Source organism: Podarcis pityusensis (genome assembly GCF_964106645.2).
Source record: "Podarcis pityusensis genome assembly, chromosome: 5".
NCBI lineage: Eukaryota > Metazoa > Chordata > Lepidosauria > Squamata > Lacertidae > Podarcis > Podarcis pityusensis.
Window position 1 is genome coordinate 69647622 of NC_138032.1, and position 23191 is coordinate 69670812.

Sequence of the window (23191 nt, forward strand, 5' to 3'; positions counted from 1 at the left end):
ATCACCTTGCCAACAAAGGTCCGTATAGTGAAAGCCATGGTTTTCCCTGTAGTGATGTATGGAAGTGAGAGCTGGACCATAAAGAAGGCTGATCGCTGAAGAATTGATGCTTTTGAATTATGGTGCTGGAGGAGACTCTTGAGAGTCCCTTGGACTGCAAGAAGATCAAGCCATTCTTAAGAAGATTTCCATTCTTAAGGAAATCAGCCCTGAGTGCTCACTGGAAGGACAGATCCTGAAGCTGAGGCTCCAATACTTTGGCCACCTCATGAGAAGAGAAGACTCCCTGGAAAAGACCCTGATGTTGGGAAAGATGGAGGGCACAAGGAGAAGGGGACGACAGAGGACGAGATGGTTGGACAGTGTTCTCGAAGCTACCAGCATGAGTTTGAGCAAACTGTGGGGGGCAGTGGAGGACAGGAATGCCTGGCGTGCTCTGGTCCATGGGGTCACGAAGAGTCGGACATGACTAAACGACTAAACAACAACAAACTACAACATGCTTTCTGGCAAACGAGTAAATCTGCACACCCAAGTTTCTGAAGCCACGTCCATCCTTCGGCGGTTCAAAACATGCACTGAGCTTTAGGTTTAAGTTCTGCGTAATGAGGTGTGTGCAAAGAAAGAAAGAAAAGAGGAAAGGAGGGGCGGGGCCGAGTGCTGCTTTTTCCTGGGACGGGCGCAAGAGCAGTAGCTGAAAAGAGCCATCTGTCTGCGCCGGGAAACAGCTGCAGCAGCTGGGAAAGCGCAGCCGGCTGCGCATGTCCCTCCCTCCGCCACCGGCGCTTTTGTGCGCACATTTGTAGCCAAGCGAGGGCGGCCGGTGAGCCTGAGGGGGTTCCGTCCGCTGGAGAAGAAGCGGCGATCGGAACCTGGAGCTACGGCAAGAGGCAGGAACTCCGCCCGGCTTCTTGTTTTGGGGAGGGCGGGCAGCCCCGAGAGGCGCGCGGCAGTGGATGCGCCCCGGGCGCTGCGGAGAAGGAGGAACAAAAGGCTGGCCCAGGCGGCGCCCCTCGGCGCAGCTCCTCTCTCCAGAGCCGGCAGGGGATGCCGTCCCTCCGGTGAGTGAGTCCCCTCCTTTGGTGCTCCGCCTTTTGGGTCCGTCCCGCCGCCCTCGCTCCCCGCGTCTCCTGGCGAGCTGGCAGGAAGTGCTGCTGCCGCCGCTGCTGCCTGAGTCTCGTCTCCATGCACCGGTTTACCGCTAAGAGCCACCGGGAAGGAGGAGAGGCAACAGGGGCCGCCTTGAGTTCCCCAGTCCTCGTGACTCCCGCAGCCCGCCGGGGATCGGAGGCCTGCCCTGCCGAGGGCAGCTGTCGGGGCTGAAGGGCAAGATCTCAGCCGTCGCCCCTGCAGACTTTCTTGGATGCGAGACGCTCGCTGGCTTGGCGAAGGGAACCTCGCGTTGGCATCCCGGCGCGCTTCATGCCTACTCGTAAGTAAACCCCACGGGGCTCATTGCAGCTTCCTAGGAAGGGGTGTTTGGGGTTGCAGCCTCACTTCAGGCCGATCCATACATGTTTACTCGGAAATAAGTTTCCTTCAGTGAGACTGAATTGGGTTCGTATCCTATTGCATGCATGCATACTCTGAATGGGCAGCATGTGTGCGATCCAATATTTTTCCTTTAAAAAACCCCAAAACACCCCTTTCCTGGTCGGAGACCAAAAGGCATTGTTAAATTAGGTATTGTTCCACGGTTTCCTTTGCATAGGTAGGGGAAGGTGTGGGTGCAATTCTCTGTGTGGGTCTCTAAGGCAGTCATCTCCATCCTGACCTCTCCAGATACCTTGGAGTACCAGTTCCCATCAGCCACAGCCAGTGGGGTCAGTGGTCAGGGGTGATGGGAGTTGTGGTCCAGAACATCTGGAGGGCACCAGGTTGGGGAAGGCTTCATAGACGGTATGAGCCTCACTTTGTAAGAGACACAGAGCGAAAGGTCCTGTGTTCAAAACCTAGGCACTCTCTTACATACAGCCCTCTTGCGTTAGTTTGTGGCCATCATCTAGAAATAACTAATGTGAATCTCAGTAGGATCTGGGGGTTTTTTGTATGTGTGTTTAGGATCAGTTTTAAAGTGTGTTAAGTGGTGCTTAGTGCATGGCTAAAAGAATTCACACATGTATTATTGTTGTTTTTACTCAGAGTAGACCTACTGAAGTTAATCAACCTAACTTAGCTGTGTTCATTTATTTCAGTGGGCCTACTCTTAGTGAAACTTAGTGGAATGCCACCCTGTTCTGTTCTGTTCTGATCTCTTGTCTCATGCCTACTGTTTTAAGCACTTCTTTGTTCACACAGTCAATGGGGCTGTCTTATTTCTCTGCAACAGCCTGATAATCCACAATGTTGCTAACTGGGGGGGGGGACCCACCTTCCTAGAAAATTGAGCCTTCTCTGCTTCATTTGCTTTCATTTATACTCTTCAGCCTTTACCCTAAAAATATATACAGTATATCTTCCCAAAAATACCCTCAGGGAAAAAAGAAACATTCCACATCTCCCCAAGGGATCCCTGATGGAATCAGTACTCTGTAGTCTAGCACAAAAGCCTTGCAACCAGAGGAGGCAGTTCCTTCCATTAGGAAGGAAATAGGTTTGCTTTGCCTTGGGGGTTACAAGGCCTGCACTGACTGGGAGCGATATTTAGCATTTTCAAGGCTTTCCCTGCTAGACTTGGCCATGTACCAAACCACATTGTGTGCTTACTGCATGAGTCTTCTCCAAATGCAACTGTAATTTCTTTGCTTCACCTCACTTCCTATAGTGCAAGATACAAATGGACACGATCATAACAGAAAACCCTTACTGAGTCAGCACAGGCTGCTGTTGGTTTCCATGGCATGGCTTCTGCTTTTACTTAAATACAGTATAAATGGGTGCATCCAGACCTGTGATGTATTGCCCACCCTCCATCCCCTGACATGTCACTGTTGCTCCTTTCTAAGTGAATTTTCTCACAGCAGCAGCTGCTTCTCCTTATAGAGCTCCTACTGCAATTGTTGTGGACCAGTCTTTCTGAACGCTTCCCAGCCACTTCCCAGCCACTGGCAGTATTTGAACATAATGCTAAGCCAGCATCCGCCAGCCTTTTGGAGCCTGTGGGCACCTTTGGAGTTTTGAGAGTGTCACGGGCAATATTCCTTCTGGTTGCTTTTTTCTCTCCCCCCCCCCCCGGTTCATGTTCCCCCTACAGAGAAAAAGAGGTTTCCTTTGCATAGGTAGAAGAGACCTATGATTTAACAGAGGTTTTGAGTGGATCCCTTGTAAAAAAGAAAGTTATGAGGATTAAAAGGATTCATGTATCAGGGCCATGTTTTTGCAGGTCATTCAATGGAGATGTGATTTCAGGATGGTTTGGTAGGGATGAAGGGGAGGCAGGATCCATGAGGAGATTATTCCATTTCAGTATTATTCAATTTACTTTGTAAACTGCACCTGCCTTATTTCTCTGGCGTTCCCTCTTTTCCCTCTCTGGCACTGTCTCCCTCTTGACTCCTGCAACACCCAGCTTTGTCTTCTTTGCCTCCCCTCCGATCACTGTTTTCCTCCCCGCCCCCCAGCCGCTCAAACCCTTTCTCTCCTGCCCTTCTTAGTTGCTCCAGTTTCTGCTCAGGTGCCGCTCTGGGCCTTGAGAAGCATATAGAGCTGAAAGAGGAAGTGGGAAAGAGCACCACTCTTCCCACGCTTGCCTTCATCTCCATGTGCTTCACAAGAAGAAAGGTAACCCTTGCCCCTTCACCAGGAAGTGTGAAGAACGAGCATTAGAGTGTGTGCAGTAGCTTTGTGTGCACCAGGGAAAGTCTTCAAGGGTGCCATTGTGCCCAAGGGCATAATGTTGGGGACCCCATAAATATGGTTTAGTAAGCCATAATGTGCACAAGCTCTGCCCTGAGCACTCCTGCTTTGCTCCTGTCTTTCCACAAATGGGTAAACAAACCATGATGGGGATAGCTTAGCACAGGGGTCAGCAAACTTTTTCAGCAGGGGTCCGGTCCACTGTCTCTCAGACCTTGTGGGGGGGCCAGACTATATTTTTTTTGAGGGGGGGAATGAACGAATTCCTATGCCCCACAAATAACCCAGAGATGCATTTTAAATAAATGGACATATTCTACTCATGTAAAAACACACTGATTCCCGGACCGTCTGCAGGCCGGATTTAGAAGGTGATTGGGCCGGATCCGGCCCCCGGGTCTTAGTTTGCCTACCCATGGCTTAGCATGACGTCCAAGCCCAGGATCATGGTTATGCTTGATTGTGGTTTAATAGGGTGAAACAAACCAAGATTCTGGATTTGAATACCGGGCTATGCAGCTAAACTATCTCCATTGTGGTTTGTTTACTTGCTTGTGCAAGGTGGAGGAGCAAAGCAGCGGTGCTTGGACTGTGTGCACAAGTTAGCTTACTAAACCGTAATGAATGGCTTAGTGTAATGTGCAAACACTTGTCTTTTATTATCATAGACTTTTTAAAAACAACAACAACATATTTTTGATGAATGCACATTGTTGCTGCTGTGTGCCTGGTGACCTATGCCTCCGTGTTAATTTTATCTGTGGAAAGGGAAGGACTCAGATCTCAGGCAGAACACATACTTTGAAAGACATTTGATAAGAGGCCTTTTCTGTCCTTGGAGAACCACTGCCAGTCAGAATATTAGACAATACTGCACTGGCTTTGATAGAAGATTGCTTATTATGTTCTTCCTAAAGAGGCTGTAATGTCACCCCTTCACAATCCTTTCAAAGCTTCTCCCATTTTTTGGCTGTGGTTGGAATGTGTCTTTTTGTTGTTGTTGTTGTAGCATACAGTTTATATTTTACTGGCCTTGCATCTGTGGGTGTTCAAATTCAGCATTATCCCCACCTAAGAGTGCCTCTCTTGTCATGCGGATAGTGCATCAATGGCATAATCAAGTGGGTGCTCTCGGCTGGTCTGGCAAATTGTCTGTTGTTTGTTCTACTCATTGCTTTCTGAAGCAGAAATCCTTGTGTGCTTAGCTACACCTGTGCATAAAAGACAGCAGTCACAAGCTTGCAAGGGTATCCTAGAGAGCAGCTGGGCTTCTGGTGTTTTGGCGCTCCAAATGTGGAGCTACTAATGTCTTGCCCTTGCTTAGACTGGGCTATGGAGCCTTTGCATGCCTGTATGTTAGTAGTAGTGGTAGTAAGTAAGTAAGTCCATCTGACTGGGTTGCCCCAGCCACTCTGGGTGGCTCCTAACAAAATATTAGAAACAATTTTGGCTTTAGACCTATAACAGTTACCAGAGAATAATTCTCCTTAAATTTCAGTGTAGGCTTACTTTTGAATAGGCATGTATAGGATTGCCCTGTTGATGACAGTTTTGTTCTAGAAATTTGTTTTTGTTGATAGAGAATTACTAGGGTTTCTTCTTGAGCGTTTGTGCTCTGCAAACAAATCCAGAATGGTCCAGAGTGGATCATTAGACTTCCTTTATTTGTTGCTTTTTCACAAAAAAGCCACAGAACCCCGTCACCAATTGTTATGTACAATTCTTCTCCATGCATCTTTTAAAATCTTGTGTTCTTATTATGCAGTTACAACCACTGCTTTTCTCTCTCTCTCTGGGGGCACTCAAGGGTACGCAGTACCAGAACCTTTTTTTTTCTAGTAGAAAAGTACAGGTTGCAATTATTTTGTTCTTGCAGTCATTCACGTTGGCATCTGATGGGTCTGCAGCCTGTAAGTTTTATCCAAGGAAGGGGGTTAGACAGGCACATCCGTAGGGAGAGTCCAGCTCTCCCTCCCATTCACTGTGGGTGCATATCTGAGGTATAAGTCTGAAAGTGGGAGCATAAGCAAATGTCCTGGAAGCAAATTAAAATGCACAAGGCATTAAGACTGGTGTCTGAAACAGGTATGTCCATATATGATCTTCACGGTGCATTGTCTAGTGGCAGGCATTTTGCACATAGTTTCAAAGTCTAGAGAAGAGTTTTGGAATTAATTTCCAGGCTGCATGCCTCGCGTTGCACAAGGGCTCAGGAAACAAACACAAGACCTGTGTTGTTAAGGCTGCAAGCTTTTATAGCTGTTTGCTGAGGACCAACTTCAATGGGGATACAAATTAAGAATTTGAAGGTAGCATTTCCTTCTAACAACATATTATGTTTGCTTTATATAAAATTGCCATACATACATTACATTCTTTACAGATAAACTTAAACAAAAAGGGGGGGTTGCTTGCAATGTGGAGACAGAGGCAAAGGGTTTCAAAGAGTCTGAAAATGAACAAGTGCAATTGCATGCATTTAGCTTATGGAAGAGGAGGATTGTGAATGGCAACTTGCAATTTTATAAACCAAAGCTTTCTTGCACTTCCTTCAGTATCTCAAAAAGGCAACTCTCCTGTAGTTTTAATAATATGCAGATGTATCCAAGCAAGAGGAGGTAGTTAATCAGCTGATAGCCCTGTGTATTGTAGGGGGAAAACACCCCACAACATGTAGTGCTTACACATGTTTTGAAAAGTGTTTGATGTGGGTCAGTGGTCTGAAGTAGTACCTCAGCCCTGCTCCACGTTCCAGATCTTAGGAATATGTCATTTGTAAGTTTGCCTTCTGTTGTTGAACTGCCCACCACGTGTAAATGGGTAAAATTTCTGTAAAACCTTTCCTAATACAGTAGTTTCAAACAGAGCTTTCTGAACTTTTCATGTTGATGATACAGTACTCTTTTTAAACATGTGTCATTTTGCGAAACAGTAATTAAGTTTTACTAGGAAACAGGAGGCTAAACTAACCCCTTTCCAGCCCTGGTAGGAGCAAGCTCTGGTTTTTTGTTTTATTAAAGATTTTGTTGATTTACAAAAGTGTGCAATATCTCTCTCTCGTGTTTTTTCTTGCCCTGTAACATTTTTACAAATCAGTTTCATTTGTTGAGACATTAGGAAGAAAAGGGGAAAGAGGTGGAGGAGGGGAAAGATGGATGAGGGTGGGGTCGGGTGGCGATGTTTCTATTTTACTTACTATATGTAGGGTTTGGTGTGAGCGTTTCTTGGGCAGGTTCTTTGCTGTTCGCTTGTGTTCCTTTGGTGGTGAGAGAGGTTTGGTAAGCTCTGGTTTAAAGGAAGCAGTTTGTGTGGGAATGCCTTACTTTGCCAGAAGAGGTCCCCATTTGACAACTTATTGAAGTTTTTGATATGCTATAAATAAAAACAGAACCGAGCTGTCCTGGTGTTAAATGCGATGGTAATGAATAAAATAATACAGCAATGATTAAAAGGTATAGATCTAGTATTAAAGTAGCTGTTGACTTTTGTGGTTCATATTGATGGCTTTGCTGTGCACCATTTAGAGATTTTTAAAATATGAAGTGGTTTAGAAATGAGCTTTAGGTGTGGAAGGAAAACAGCAAATGATTGTGGATGAAAAGTTGTGGGAACCCACTGACCTTCTAGATGTTGCTGAACAGCGACACCCGCGTCCCTCTACCCACAGCGCCACCCGCGTCCCTCTACCCACAGCGCCACCCGCGTCCCTCTACCAACCATTCTTAGATGTGCTCATTCATATATCAGCTTGCATCCCTATAATTCACAGAGAACCTAATGGCATGTACCATGCCAGAGGCACCTGAAAGCAAAAATAGTGTTTCTGATCTTAACCTTCCATATTTATGTCAACAAAAAGGCTTGCGGCACCTTAAAGACGGAGCAGATTTATTACGGCATAAGCATTTGTGCATCAGGGTGCACTTGGACCTTGGTGCATGAAAGCATATGCTACAATAAATGTGTTAAGGTGCCACAAATCTCAGTTGATTTATTTTTTGTGGCAAACGACTAAGACAGCTACTTATTTGGAAGATGGCACGTTTATGACAACATCAAACAACTTGCACTGCTTGAAGGAGAAAGGCCAGTGGCAGAGATTTTGGCAGGGACCCCCCCCATTTGCATTATCTTTTTCAACCATCTTCTAAAACTTTTTAAACAAGCAGGCTTTTTAAAATCCCAAAACCCATTCACTCAGGGGACTTAATGGAGGCCTGGGGCTACTTGACCTTTACCGAAGTTAAAATGGTTACCAGTGCAGAGGACTGTCCCATATTTGGTTGCTGTTGGTGCCTGTATGGCAAATTTGCGCGGTTTCCTTACAAACATTGTTTTTCAGAGCATAAGGGTCTCTCTCACCACGGAACAGAACTCTTGCAGGCTTCCTTTCCTTAGGAAAGTTAATGCTGAGCTGTTTCCCCCTTTCCTCTTGAGCTCTCCGGTTTCACAAATAGCATTGTGGCAGCAAGAGTTAACAACAAAGATCTGTGAAAGGAAATCTCCACCACTTGGAAACAGCTTGGCAACAGTCCTCATTTGAAGAAGGGGGGGGGGGGTGAGAAGAGAAAATAAAATGAAAATACTGTAAATCCGTTCTCTGGGCAGAATTGGCAACAACAGGAAAGTATCCCCCCCCCCACCCGCGATTGTTGCAAAATTCTGCTTAGCTTTGAATTTTGCCTTAAAAAGGGGGGGGGGGCAATATCATGTGAACTTTTAGCTCTCTTCCTTTGTTGGCCTGCTGTGTCTTGCCCATTTTATCTGTTTGAAAGGACCGCTGTAAATCTCCACCACACATTCCTTGCAGGGGAAATTTTCTGATTTCTTATGCCATGCCTTTTAGTTTTCTTATCTTGGTGCTCAGAGTGACGTATGCTTAAGCCTATCGAAAGCAAACCCAGGCCACAGCATGCTCAGCAGCTTGGCCAGCAAGCAGTTCCTGGGCCAAGCCAAAGTAAGATGAATTCCTCCTGCCAGCTTGTAAGAAGCCAGTGTAGTTTGGCTAGTATCTTAACATCCATAGCATGAGCATTGTATTAACAGCCTTCCAGGCCTTCAAACGTTACCATTTTCGGGCACTGCCTGGGTTCCCTTTACATTCCTCCTGATGTTTATTGGGCTGAATGCCTTTTCACTACTTTTCCTTTGGCTCAGTGGCCTCCTATAAATATTTGGCTTCTGCTTGGCAGCTGCAGTGCAGGTTGGCAGCGTCGTAGTAGGAGGAAGCATAATATTTAAAGAGCGTGTCTCATTTATGCATGGTTGCCACTTAATCCAATGCTTTCTCAGATGAAACTTGCTGACCGTAGAGAGAGACTCCGAAAGGTGAGGGATGTGATAATGTTAGGGTGGGCAAAGATATTTCGTAGCCCTACCTGGAGTTGCCAGGGACTGAACCTGCGATCACCTGCTTACAAATAATTGACTCTACGACTGAGCTAGCTGCAGACGTTAAACAGTTTTCCACAGAAATGTTTTAGAAGCCAATAGTGAAAAACGTCACAACTGTTTACTAGCAGAGCTGGCCCTACTATTAGGCAGAGTGAGGCCACTGCCTCATGAAGCTGATTTTGGGTGTCATGAAATAATAGCAAATTACTGTTTTGATTGTTGTTGTTTCACTCCCAAGGTGAGATGCCTGTGAGATATTTTTTTTCCATTTTGGGGGCCAAAATGTGAGTACTGCACACCTTGACTGGGGGAGGGCACTTGGAATTTCTGCCTCAGGTAGGAAAATGTATTGGGCTGACTCTGCAAAAGAAACACCAAAGCAAAAGGCTATGACATTGGGAGGATTTGGATGTGTGGTGGGCCTCCTTAGGCAGGGCAAGATCTGTTTTGCTAGGTCTGGTGTGTGTGTGTGTACCTTCTCTCTGTCTCTGTTCTGATGTCTGCAGCTGAATCTGAAGAGAAACCTGAAACTGAACTTATATATTTATATTAGCTGGACCTGGAAGCTTTTGCTTTTCTTCCTTTGTGCTATGGTGCTGCTCTCTGTTTTAGTTTTTTTTGGGTGGGGCAAAACTGCAGACTGCAGGTGAAAATGGATGGTGGATGAGACATGAGGAGTAATAAGCTTGGGGCTGCTTCGTGCATTCGGCGAAATAGTGGGAAAGGGATGTGCAACTGACGTGCTTCCAGGTATCGCGAAAGGAGAACGGGTGCATCTCTCCTGCAAAGTGATGCACATTTGGAACACTGACATCTTGCCAGAGAGGAGCTAACAGTTCCTTATGAAACTGCTGAGTCAACATTGTGCCAGCCATCTCAGGACCTGGTTCACTGCGGAAATGATTAGCAGTTCAGTGCAATAAGATGGATATATTTTAAAAATTGACTCGAAGTATTGTTGCATGTTAAGACTAATGGACCTCATATTACCTGCCAGGAGAGTGGTTAATACTAAATCAAGCAATTTCTGGTGCTTCCACCGACCTACACCGTAAGAAATGAGTCTTGAGTCTTTGCTCCAAGCAGATTGTAATTTAGATTTTTAAACAGTAGCGGAAGTGATAAAGAAGATGTAGGAAAGTTATCGGCTAGGATGAAGTTGAATGAATGCAATCAAGTGCAGTTGCACGTGGGCTATTTTCCATTAGCATCTCCCTTTTCAAAGAGAGAAGCTTTTATTAATTCTCCTCACTTCTCCAAATACTCAAGGCTGCCTATGCTTTTGAAAAACACGATGAAAACCATAGACATCAGTATGCAGCCCCTGTAAAGCCAGCCAGTCGAAGTAGATAATGACACATTCTTATGTGATTGTATACCAGTCCCTGCCTGTTTAATTTTATATACTGATAGTTGGGTGGGAATAAAATATTTTAGTAATTACCTTGAGAGTGTTGGAGCATTTCAAGGAAAGAACAACCAGCAGTCGATTCCTTGTTTTACGGATTCTGCTTTTCCTCCTGGATTGGTGGTTGCTGAGACATCTCCTGAAAAGGAGAATAAACGTGAAAAGCGAATGATGGCAGAAAGCTACATCTAGAAAAGCATCCCTGTCAGGGGAGATGGTGATGTTTCTCAAAGATGCAGAAGAAGCCTGTCCAGCGGTTCGATTCCTGAGCCGAGAAATCTGCGCTTTCCTCATCGTCTGTACGAAACCTTGTCCTGCCTTGGCAGTCTCTATGGCCTGTGGTCTCCTAGTGCCTTGTGGCTTTGGTTGCCAGGAATCCCAAGCTTTTCATTGGCAGAGAAGCCCACTGAGCTGGCCCTCTTTTTATATAAAGCCCACCCCCCACACCCTCCAGCGCACAGACAGCCGAGGCTGTTCTGCTCAGAGTGTGCAGATTCCCGGGGCTCTGCCGGCCCCTGTTTTCATTGGCAAACGGGATAGGATTTTTGATCTCTCGAAAACAAAAGTGCTACAGTCTCTCGGCTTCGGCTGAGAAGACTCTGCTGCAGCAATTGTTTTGCCCCCCCACCGCCAGAGATGGTTTTAACTGCTTAGCCACCGAAGTAGCAGCGGCGACAGCAGCAGCAAAGCCTTTGATGGAACGTCCTGAGAATTTGCAGAGAGAAAGGAGGGAAGAAGCTCCCTTTTAAATCGCTCCCGAGAAAGTTGGGCGGCATCGTTTGAATCGCCGAAGTTTATGTATTTATTTATTGTTGTTCTTCAGTGCACCAGGAAAAGGATACTGGATGCGCTCCCCTGATTCCTCAAGTCAGGTACCTTTGGAATTTTCTCCTCTCTGCTGTTCTCTTTTATGGTTCAAAACCCTTTCCTCCCACACTCTGGGATGGAAAAAGGGTCAATTCTTCCATGGATGTAAAATCTTTGATACCTGTTTTGCTTGCCTCGTTTAAACAGGTCCCTTTTCATCTCAGCTCCTCACTTACTGATTTCTGTGGCTATTTAGTAGGTTTGTTTGTTTATATATCTATAAAAGCAAATCAGAAATGTCAGGTGCTTAGCCCTTGGATCTTCTATTTTAATTCTCAGGTTTGTGGAAGATGCCTTACATTCTTAGGTGTTCCATGTTGTCTTGATGCTGTTGAAATGTAATTTGCTTTGAGGATTGAGGAGCGCATTGGAAACATTAAAAAATTGCTACCTTTCTGCACCAATGTGTCTTTTTTTAAGCTATATGAAACAAAAGTAATCTTTCACAAACTGGAGATTGACTTTTAAAAAAGAAAGAAAACAAGCAGATCAATACGTATCGTTTATATACAGCTTTAGATTGTTCAATGTATTATCTAGACTTTTAAAAAAGAAAGAAAGAAAGCAGATCAATACGTAACGTTTATATACAGCTTTAGGTTGTTCAATGTATTATCTAGATAAAAACCCTGATATGACCAACAGGAAGTTATGAATGTTGGGCTTATCTGTGGAATGGAAAATTATTCTCTCTGTAATCAAGGAGGGACTACTCTCTCCCCCCCCCCCATTCAGTTATTGTTTTTAAAACTAGGATTCTGAGAATTCTAATTTGTGGATAATAAAAAATGTCAGCGAGGCCCTAGGTGGGCAGTATGTAATGCATCCTCGCTATCTCTGTTTTTCTTTTCTTTTTTCTTAAGGACTAGCATGCTGATCTGGAAGTGAATGCTGCTGACAGTGGAATGCGGTTCCAAGTGCACTTAGAATTAAAGCCATAGTTTTATTTCTTCTCGTGCCAGATTTGGAAAACTCCCATGCAGCAAGTTTCTTTGGCAGTCTCCCAAGTCTATTTGTGCCTCCCATGGCTTGTTTGTAAGCCTAACGGTTTTCAAGACAGTATACTATAGCAAATGGGGGTGGGGAACCCATTGTTTCCCGGGCAGAGGCTAAAGGCACTTTGTGGTGAAAAGGGGAAGGAAAGGCCTTGTGTGATGTTATGCTGAATGGTTTATTTGTTTTTTAAATGCTTGATTGTTCATACTTGCATCTGTACATCAAATACATATCTTCCTTATTTTACATAAGTCAGTTTTATCAAAATGAAAACCCAACAAAAGAATATAAGTCTTCCTACAATATATTTAGTAAATAAGTTTGACTTCCTGTCCTTTCCCAATTTTTCCACTCTAATAAACCTATTGCTTCATGAAACAATAATTTTCATACATATATAAATCTGTTTTCTCCCTTTTATATGCCGAATGTTTTTAGAGATGGACTTAGGGCCAGGGCCTTTTCAGTGATGGCTCCAACCTGGTGGAATGCTCTGTCCCATGAGACTAGGGCCCTACGGGCCTGTAAGACAGAGCTATTCCACCTGGCCTTTAATTTGAATTCAGTCTGATCTTTTATTTTCCCTTTCTTCCCTCCCCCTCCCCTTTTATGAAGATTACCCGCTCTGGGACCCCACAGCTAATTCTCCCCTGGCCTCCTTGCTGGCCCATGTAGGACTAATTCAGCCAGCTAGCCCTGGTGACTATCTAATGTTTATTGAATGGATTTCCCCCAAATTGATTTTTGAACTTTGGATTTTATTGTCATTCATGCTTTTATAATGTAATTTATGCTGCTTCTATGTTGTATTACAATTGAGTGTTTTAAATTTGTTGTTAGCCGCCCTGAGCCTGGTTTTCTGAACCGGGAAGGGCGGGGTATAAATAAAAATATATTATTATTATTACTATTTATTAGGCTGCAATCGTGTATCCCAGGAGTAAGCCGCCATTGAACTCAATGGAGCTTATACCTGAATATGTTGTTATAGGATTGTGCTGTTAGTTAGCTCGGAGGGCATCAGAACATTTTGCACAGCCATGCGCAGCCCATGAGCCTTTTTGAAACCTTCAGAATGAGGATACGGGAAGGTTTGAAATGGGTTTGTGTCCTGGGAGTGGCTTCATTGGTCTGCTGTAGCAAAAGCAACCTTATAGCTGCAGCTGGTTTACTGTGTTATATGCAAATCATATCCACACCATGGCTTCCCCCAAGGAATCCTGGGAACTGCAGTTTATGAAGAGTGCTGGGGATTGTAGCTCTCTGAGGGGGTAAACCACAGATCCCAGGATTCTTTGGGGGAAGCGACGTGCTTCAGATGTGTGGTATGGATGTGACCCCAAGGTTTTTGTGGGCTAGAAACTTGCCCCATCTTCATCAAAGATGTTTGAAGTAGTTCTCTTTCTACTCCTTCTTGTATTGCTCAAACCTTTGGCTTACCTTTTGTATCGGAGAAAAAAAGCAGCTATGTGTGTAGGACAATGGACCTATCCCAGCAAACACTTGATGCATGTGATATAGTAGGATAGTGGTTTTCATCCTTTTCGAGCCCACGTCTTTCTTGACATGCTACATTCTTTCTGCGGCTTCCTTGTGGACTGGGACGCGGGTAGCACTGTGGTCTAAACCACTGAGCCTCTTGGGTTTGCCAATCAGAAGGTCGGTGCTTCGAATCCCTGCGATGGAGTGAGCTCCTGTTGCTCTGTCCCAGTTCCTGCCAACCTAGCAGTTTGAAAGCACACCAGTGCAAGTAGATAAATAGGCAGGAAGGGAAACTGAGTTTCCATGCGCTCTGACTTCCATCACGGTGTTCTGTTGCACCAGAAGCGGTTTAGTCATGTTGGCCACATGATCCAGAAAACTGTCTGTGGACAAATGCCGGCTCCCTCAGCCTAAAAGCGAGATGAGCGCCGCAAACGTATAGTCACCTCTGACTGGACTTAACCATACAGTGGTCCTTTACCTTTTACCTTTTTACACTGGGGTTCCGTTACGGGATGCTTTCACCTTGAGCAAATAGACTCTTCCTACCCTTGCTGTCGGCAAACTGTAACAATGAAGTCACAGCTAACAAGAGGAAGCTCTGGGACTTCCGGGTTGGCGCCATCGCCGAATGGCGGACTCCCTCCGAGCTCCGGAGGGAGCCTGCTCGGCAGGGGCTGGGTCCTACCGCACCGGCGATGCGGGGACCCTTAAAAACCACGGCCACGAGGGCCGTGGACATGGAGACTCGGCTGGCACCGTCAGCGCCCTCCCGACTCGTGAAGGAGCCTTTTTAAAGGCTACGGATCGGGTGCCGGGGAGAAGCGTGGTGCTTTGAGTCCTCTGCTATCCCTGCCGAGCGCAGCCGCATGCCATCCGGCGGAGAGCGCTGACTTCTTCCATTGAAAATTCGGACTGTTTAACAACAACCCGTGAGTAATTTGGAAACTGGGTTTAAAAGGAGGAAAAAAAAGAATTTCCTTTCGATTTGGACACGAGCGGGGGGGGGATCCAAAAAGGAAGTCAGTCCCCCCCCCTATTGTAAACCTTCTAAGACAAGGACGGGGAAACCAAGGTCCAAAAAGATTTGTATTGCTGATAAAAACTAAGAATTCCACGATGGGAAATTATAAGAACTGTGCTGGAGGACGAATTGAGGGAGAAGAAACGTAACCCCCCCCCCCTGGGAACCGGGGTGATTGAAGAGAGAGCCTGGTGAAAAGAGTCGGAGATTTTGACAGCTGTCAAAGTAGCTGTCAAAGTCGGAAAGCAGAGAGGATTTTATTATGAGAACTTTGCTGGCTAAATTTGTTACAATTTGCTACAACTTTTTAAAACTTGGATACAAAATGGCGAAAATATGGATAACAATCGGACTTTTGGACTAGAGAAAACAAAGTTACAACAATCCCCCTAGAGGAGTTTCGGGACATTACAAAGATGGTCGTAAGTGGAAAAATACCATTGGAATTTTACAGAACTGGTTATCTTCTGGGAAAGCTGCAAAACGGAAATAATATTTTGTCTACAGGGTGTACAACTAAAGGAGACAATAGAATTTTCTATTGAAGAAAGGAAGGGACTGAACGCAAGTTTTTGTTCCTGAATAATAATAATCCCTGCAGACTTACTAAGCTTCTGAATTAGAACGTTTCAGCAGCGGAACAAGAGGAAACTGGACTACAATTTGGAAAGAACAATGGGGGGAGCTTTATTAAAGATCTGAAGCTAAGTGTTTTAAAAAATAATTATGAAAGGAAAAAAATAAAAAAAAAAAAACCAGCAAGGAGTTGGGGGAAAATAGGCGATTTATGGATTGTAAGAATTCCAGGCGGATAACATGGTTTGGTGGTCAGGGGGAAATTAAACCGGGGACAGAGGGGGAGAACTAAAATCCAAAGGCTTGTCAATTTCTTTTTTTTGAACTGGTTTTGTTTCATCTATTATACCTTTTATTTCTTATTTCTGATATTTCTATTATGTGGGGTGTCTTTATTATTACAGAAAAAAGGGAAATTGTGGAATAAAAATGGGGTGGACCCTGGGAAAGAAATTTTTGGCTTTTTATTAAGGGTATTGATGAGGAGTGTAGAAATTTTAAATTCGAACAATGGTCTAAACAAATTAAGTTTTTAATCAGAATTGAGAGCTTGTGGAGCCAACAATATGAAACAGGAATATGATAGGGGTGGGGGAAGGGGGGAGTCCCAGAAAGTGGTTATATGAAAATAAGGTTCTGAATGTATTTTAACTTTTTACTTTCTGTATTTTTGAAAATTTTAATAAACATTATTTAAAAAAAAAAAAAAAAACAAGAGGAAGCTCTGGTCCCTATGTTGTTTTTTGGCTTCCGTAACCAGGCAGCCAAGAATGGTGCCTAGGAACTCAGACTTCCCCTTACCAGTGCCCTCAAGATCTTGCTGGACTATAACTTCTATCATCCCTGACCATTGGCATTGCTAGATGGGACTGATGGGAGCTGGAGTGCAGCAATATCTGGTAGAAAAAAAAGGATGAGGTAACTGGGGAACCGAAGTTTCCTGAACGATGTCTACGGGGCTGCTGTTTTGTTTGTGTTTGGCAGGTCTAATTTTTGAAAAGTGGAGTGCTGGGATTTGGGCTTTTATGGCCCTCCCTCTGCCTGATCTGCAAGCCCTACCACACCCTAGATTTGTGAGGTGGGAATGCAGCCTGCATCTTCAGAAACCCTTAGGTTGGTTCATGCGTGCCTCGGCTAAGTCTTGACGTTGGTAATGGGTATCAGGTCTGGCTCAAATTAAGCCCTGGACTCTAAAATTACACTTCTGCAGGCACTGAGACATGTCTATTATGGAGGGTGTGCTGCCAGCTGTCTGACGGGATCAGCCTTTTTGTTCCTAACCCGGCTCCAAACCATGCCTTGTCACAGAACTATTGTTAAGAGGCCTTATAAGGAGCTATAAGGCAGTCTGTCTGTCTGCCTCTGGATGTCTTTCTGTCTTGTTTTCAGTAATTTGGTAGAGTAGTGAAGCAATCTTAAGCTCGCATGCGCCAGAAAAGTAATTGGCCTTTAAAAAATTAAGATTGTTATCTAAATCTAGGACATGTGCTAAAAAGAACCTAGATATTCTTGCTGAAGGAGTGGGGAGGAGTGGGGTCATGTCTTGCTGGCCTTTTTGTAGTGTCCTGTGAAAGATCACTTTCACACAAAATGTGTGGGGCAGTATGAAATGCGCCCCTGTTGCTGAGACAATGAGGTTGACCATCCCTCCCTTGCTGTATTGCAGAGAGGATGGCCAGGTAAACTGCCACAGTGTTTTCTCTGTTTCCTTGGCAGTGGGTGTGGGAATATTCAGGGAGGCAGGAGAGGATATATTGTTCAATGATATCCTTCCTAACTTGTGTTAGCAAGTTCTATGTCTTAGCAGAGTTTAAACATTCCCCTTTAAACTCACAGCAGTTTGCTTGTTGTAGGTTCATCTGTACCTGTCTATATAAAATTCCTGGTAAGATCCCTTCTTGTCCCTCTTTAAAAGAATAGACACGACAATCTTATTAAAGTCTATACAGTGGTGCCCCGCAAGACGAATGCCTCGCAAGACGAAAAACTCGCTAGATGAAAGGGTTTTGCGTTTTTTGAGTTGTTCCGCAAGACGAATTTCCCTATGGGCTTGCTTTGCAAGACGAAACGTCTTGCGAGTTCTTGCGAGTTTGTTTCCTTTTTCTTAAAGCTGCTAAGCCGTTAATAGCCGCTAAGCCGCTAATAGCCGCTAAGCCGCTAAGCTGCTAATAGCCGTGCTTCGCAAGATGAGAAATCCGCAAGACAAAGAGACTCGCGGAACGGATTAATTTCGTCTTGCGAGGCACCACTGTATAAAAGTAATTTACTCACATTCATTCAGTTCACAGTTGGATCCCTGAAGGCAGACTCAGGTTACAAAAGTATATATACATGCGGAACTATCCTATAAGGGATTCAGGTATGTAGCCGTGTTGGTCTGACACAGTCAAAAGAAATAAAATAAATAAAAAAATTTGTCTAGTAGCACCTTAGAGACCAACCAAGCTTGTTCTGGGTATAAGCTTTTGTGTGCATGCAGTGGCAGGCAGTCACTTCTGCTAACATGTAGAAAAACAAAACTGAGAAGAAGGAGCAAAAGAAGAGTGTGTGCTCCCCTACCCAGTTTAGGCCACGCTCACATCTAGTCACACGCAGAGGAAGTTTGTCCCAGCTCAGGAGGAAACAGTACGTTTTCTCCTGGTTGGTACAAAGCATCTCCTAGCATGTCCATTCTAGGAATGTTGAACTTGACTGCTATGTGTTTCACATCCCACTGTGGGTGGGTGGGTGGGGTACTCCCTTGCATGCAGGGCAGGGGTAGCCCTGTTTGTTATCAGTATTACCCCACATGGCCAAATATGATATCAAGCATGACTTCATCTTGCTCCCTGCCTGATCCTGGATTGAGTGGGATTACTCAAGGAGGTATATAGAATGGCAGCAAAGTTGAGAAATGTATACTGCAAAGTATACAGCTGGGCAAAGAGAGGATGGGGGGCATCATTTGCCCCCTCCAAAATCACAACTTTCTTTTTGTCCTGAGAATGTTCAAACATTCAGCCACAGCCCTAATTCACTGTACAGTGGTACCTCGGGTTAAGAACTTAATTCGTTCTGGAGGTCCGTTCTTAACCTGAAACTGTTCTTAACCTGAGGTACCACTTTAGCTAATGGGGCCTCCCGCTGCCGCTGTGCGATTTCTGTTCTCATCCTGAAGCAAAGTTCTTAACCCGAGGTACTATTTCTGGGTTAGCGGAGTCTGTAACCTGAAGTGTCTGTAACCCGAGGTACCACTGTACAGAAATTAACAGAAGGTGGGACTGTCAAATCCACTTATTTAGTTTTGCTGTCATTTTGAAAACTGCTGTTACTGAAACAAGCAGACTGAGGATTGTGGCATTTTTTAAAAATTCAGACTTTGTTTACATACAAATGTATTTCTAAGCTGCATAACATTTTAAACATTTGTAAAACGAAAACACTAAAACAATGTAATAAAAGCTGAGAGGAAAAACAGAAGTCCAGAGGTAGTGGTACAGGGTCCAGTCTTATGGATCAGAGAAAGCCTTTGCGCATATGCCTTTACAAGACTCCTAAAGCAAACAATTGATGGTGTTTTTCTTTTATTTACAAATATGATCTCAATGGATGTTTGACTTTGGAAACCATGATGTTTCCAATCTATTATGTAACGTTAAAGAAGTGTTTGTAATTCATGATTTTGAATCGGGTATGTGCCCCAAATGCTATTTAACCAGGAAAAATAAATATTGGGAGGAATCGACTTGGTTCTCTTTTTTGCCAGTTTCCCCTCTGCTTTGGCAGAGACTGTGGCAATGGGGATGGATCAGCTAAGATAATCTCTGCTCTTCTGTTTGTTCTCCTGTTGGTTCAAGCAACCTCGGCTCCCAGAATCGCAGAATAGGTACAACCCAATGAAAACAATACATGTAAAATCATGCTAGTTACATAAATTCCCGACCTTATGCATATGTGCCCCATTGCATTCAGCGAAATCTTACCTGCATATAAGACAGCACATTGCAGGATTGCAACCTCCCTCAAGATCCCTTGAAATTAGTGGAGCTTATTTCCGAGTAGACATGTATGGGATTGCATTAGATGCATGCTCAACTTAAGGAGATTGACATTTTTATGGCATTCAGTGTCGCAAAATGTGGAATTGTCTGCTAGGATAGATAGTTTATAGTAATAATAGTAATAATAATAATAATAATAATAATAATAATAATTAATGAGGCAGATGATGGAGGATTGGCTGCTATTAGCCTTGATAGCTAAATAAAAGCCTCCATCATCACAGACAGACCCTGCTTGTCATCTTCCCAAAAGCAATTGGATAGCAATTGTTGGAAATGCCATTTCAGTGTTTTGTATACCAAACGGATCACTGCACTTTGCAAGGGAGGGCCTCCTTCCTGCCAGTAATACCCATTAGGATATCTCTTCTGTGCAAGGTAGGAATTGTGTATTTTCTGTGGTGGCACCTAAACATCTCTGTTGTCTTTTTGAGATGAGCATAAACAGTTGTGGAGTGTAAAGTGGGACGTCTGCTAAAACCTTTGTTTGCACTGGGCAGGGTGGTGTGCAGGGTTAAAGAGCCCTTGTGCTTTGGCAGCTCCCAGAGAGATGCATAATGAGACGTGGTGTTTGGGAAGCTCACAAGGACTTCAGCTGTTGTCTCCTGCAGTTATATGCTGCTGGCCAGCTCGTATTTTCCATTGCAAGTCTTGGCCTTCTTCCACCCCACTCACCTTCTTTCATGCTCATAGCTCCTAGAAACCTTATTGACATTTATATTCTAACTTTCCTCCAAGAACTTCAAGGGGGTACACACGCATGGTTCTCTGTATCTCCATTTTGTCCTCAAAAGGCTGAGAGACTTTGGGCAAATGGCCCAAAGTCACACAGCCAGCTTTGTGGCAGAATGGGGATTTGACCTCTTGACCTCTTGGGTCCTAACCTGACACTTTAACCACTATACCACATTGGCTGTCCTGATGGGAGTTGCAGTCCAACAACATTTTGAGGACCACAGATTCTCCATCTCTCCTGTAAAGGCTGTTAATCTGACAAAAATACAGTTGTACCGTGGTTGACGAATGCCTTAGCAGTTGAACGTTTTGACTCCTGAAAGCTGCAAACCCAGAAGTGAGTGTTCTGGTTTGTAAGCGTTCTTTCGGAAACCAAACATCAGGCGGGGCTCCTGCGGCCGATCGGAAGCCGCGCCTTGGAAGTTGAACGTTTTGGAAGTCGAAGGGACTTCCGGAACGGCTTCCTTTCGGCTTCCAAGGTACGGCTGTAAATCCAAAGTTAGGTATTGGAATAAAAAAACTGTAGTGAAAGGGGCATAGATCGCCTCGTCTTCGGTTTTAAGGCCAGACCATCAACACATCCCCTTCTGCCTGTGACACACCTAGATTGAGGTTGCGGTGTACCATATTTGGAGAGCAACTGTACCCCTACGGCTGCTGGAGGAACGATTGGCTGTAGGTGACAGAAAAGCTGTGTGTCACAGGGAAAGGCAGAAGCCCCCTCCCTTTCTCTCTTCGCACCTCCAAATACAGTGGTCCGGCTTCCCACCCCCAAATTTCTCTCCGTGCTGCTCCCTTTCCAGTTACTAGCAGGTAGATGGTTCCGAAGTAAGTTTTATTTGGGTGGTTGCTAGGCTGCATGTGTATAATCTGGCCATGGGTAAGAACAACTTCTATGAGTTGACGAGAGCCTTCCGATAATAAGCATATTGCCTTTCTGGGCTAACCTCAGATTGCACTGCAGCAGCTCCAAGCAAAACTGGAGAGCGCCAGGGTCCCCTGCCCTAAAACAGGGAGGGAGATTTTTGCTGAACTGCTTTGTGATGTTCATCTGGTCCCCATTAACTGGTCTAGTGCTACTAGTCACATAGGATAAAACACAACCAGAGGTGGATCAGGGGCTTAATTCTATTTTGCAAAGTATTGCATTCATGTATTTAGAATGGCCGTGTACTGCATTTAATAACTTGCCCCATCGCCATAGACTATCAAGAATCCCATACAGGGGAGTGAGCAGGCTGGTGGAGGCAATGGTTTTTGTTTTGCTTTTAAGAAACATACTTTGCAGGGCACTCCCCCCCCCCCCCCCACTTACAGACTGTGCTCTCAGGTGTCTTAATTCTTTCAGTGTGGAAATATTATGAGTGTCTTGTAAACATGGTCGTTGCTGTTTTCATGATTCTCTAAATTGGCAGGAGGAATGGTGGTTTTTGCTCCGAATAGAACAAAATCATAGTCTTGAGTTTCCAAATATACATCCTTTTGTATGCTGTGTGCTTTTCCCCAGGCCAAAGCTTACACATGAGTGTTTCTTGTTATCTTAAGTGCTATGTAGCGTTTGGGTTTTGCCTGGGTGTTTCCTCTTATACTGGGTCGAAAACCTCATACTGATCCTTAGGTTCTTTCCCTTCTCTTGGCTTCTGTACGAAGAGATTTCTGGTCACCATGAAGAGCAGTTCTTTGCAGCTATAGATAACCACTTCATTCTTCTTCTTTTATGCAGAGGCATCAATAGATGTGGTGCCTGTAGAATCAACATGAGCAAAAACACACCAAACCCAGTTTTGTGGTTTCACACACACCCTCTCTTTCTTGACCCAAAGTACATCACAAGATTGTGGGGTGATAAGATGCATGCCATCCATAGCTCTTTAGAGGAGCAGTGAGATACGAAAGAAATGGCAACCCGCTATTTACTGTGTTATGACACCATAATTAGGGGCCTCTCCAAATTTTCCTTGTATTTGTGCATTCATGATGATTTGTTCATGTGATAGTATTGGGTAGATTATACATGATCCTGCTTTCAAAATTGTTTGCTTTTGCAAAAGCTTTGGGAGCAGACACTCTGCTTCATTTCTAACAAGTGCATGCCCTGTGGCTTCCTGCTGAAATCCTGTAATTTTTCATACTGCAAACGTCCCCAGGTTGTTTTTTTTGTCTCACTTTTGTTGCACAAGACCTCAATAATGTGATAACACTGGGGGGAGAGCATAGCAGAACAAATAATGAAATGAAATGATGTGTGGATAATATAGTATGAAGCTACCACGAATTATTGCAGTTGCATCAGTGGCATGCTGCAGAATTTACCTTAAAAACCCACCTATCTAGAGGGGCCTAAGTCAATTTTTAACGTGTATTTCTCTGCTATTAAAAGAATACATATGGTCCAAAAACTCTAGTGGTTGTCTCCACCATGGGGGGGAAAATATCCATTTTTAAATTTATCCCAGAATATTCAAGCTGTTCACAACTCCCTTACAATTCAATTTTTGCTGTTAATTGCATGGCTTCAGATGCTTCTCAGATAAAACTGAATTCTGGGCTATAGGATCCCTATTGCAACCCCTGAAATTGGCCCCAAGCAAGTTTTAGGAATAGACCATTAGTTCCTTTTAAAAATGTGGGCAATAGCCTGCTTCAGAACAATATTTTAATTGATGCTTGGAGAAGCTACTGGAAATCGAGGCTTTAAAACTCCATTTGGCTTAAGTACTCATGTTTCACTGTGCATAACAGTAATAAATTTGGGGGAAAGAAATTTAATCTCCCTCTTCATGTAAACACACTGAGGTTCTAATAAGCCATCTAGATTCCTTGGTTTTTGGCAAGCAGCTTCTTCCTTTGCACATATTTGATGAAAATTATATC

General features: G+C 44.3%; 1 protein-coding gene and 1 long non-coding RNA gene across 4 annotated transcripts in view; one reads left to right on the plus strand and one right to left on the minus strand.

Annotated features, from left to right (window-relative positions):
• Nucleotides 1-820: 820 nt before the first annotated feature.
• The window catches only part of PALD1 (phosphatase domain containing paladin 1), a 108205-nt gene continuing 85834 nt past the window's right edge, over nucleotides 821-23191 (plus strand). Inside the window, exon 1 of one of the 3 annotated variants that reach the window (XM_081006468.1) lies at nucleotides 821-1432. The gene's annotated coding sequence lies outside the window, so the exon portion shown is untranslated. Of the gene's footprint in view, nucleotides 1433-8957; nucleotides 9124-11074; nucleotides 11470-23191 lie in introns of those variants that run through there. The other 2 variants (XM_081006469.1, XM_081006467.1) reach the window with 2 other exon arrangements.
• On the minus strand, nucleotides 5204-10906 carry LOC308477686. Its single transcript, XR_013986665.1, has 3 exons — nucleotides 10634-10906; nucleotides 8158-8329; nucleotides 5204-7051 (listed from the first exon to the last, which is right to left on the minus strand). It is a non-coding gene; the product is annotated as an uncharacterized lncRNA (long non-coding RNA).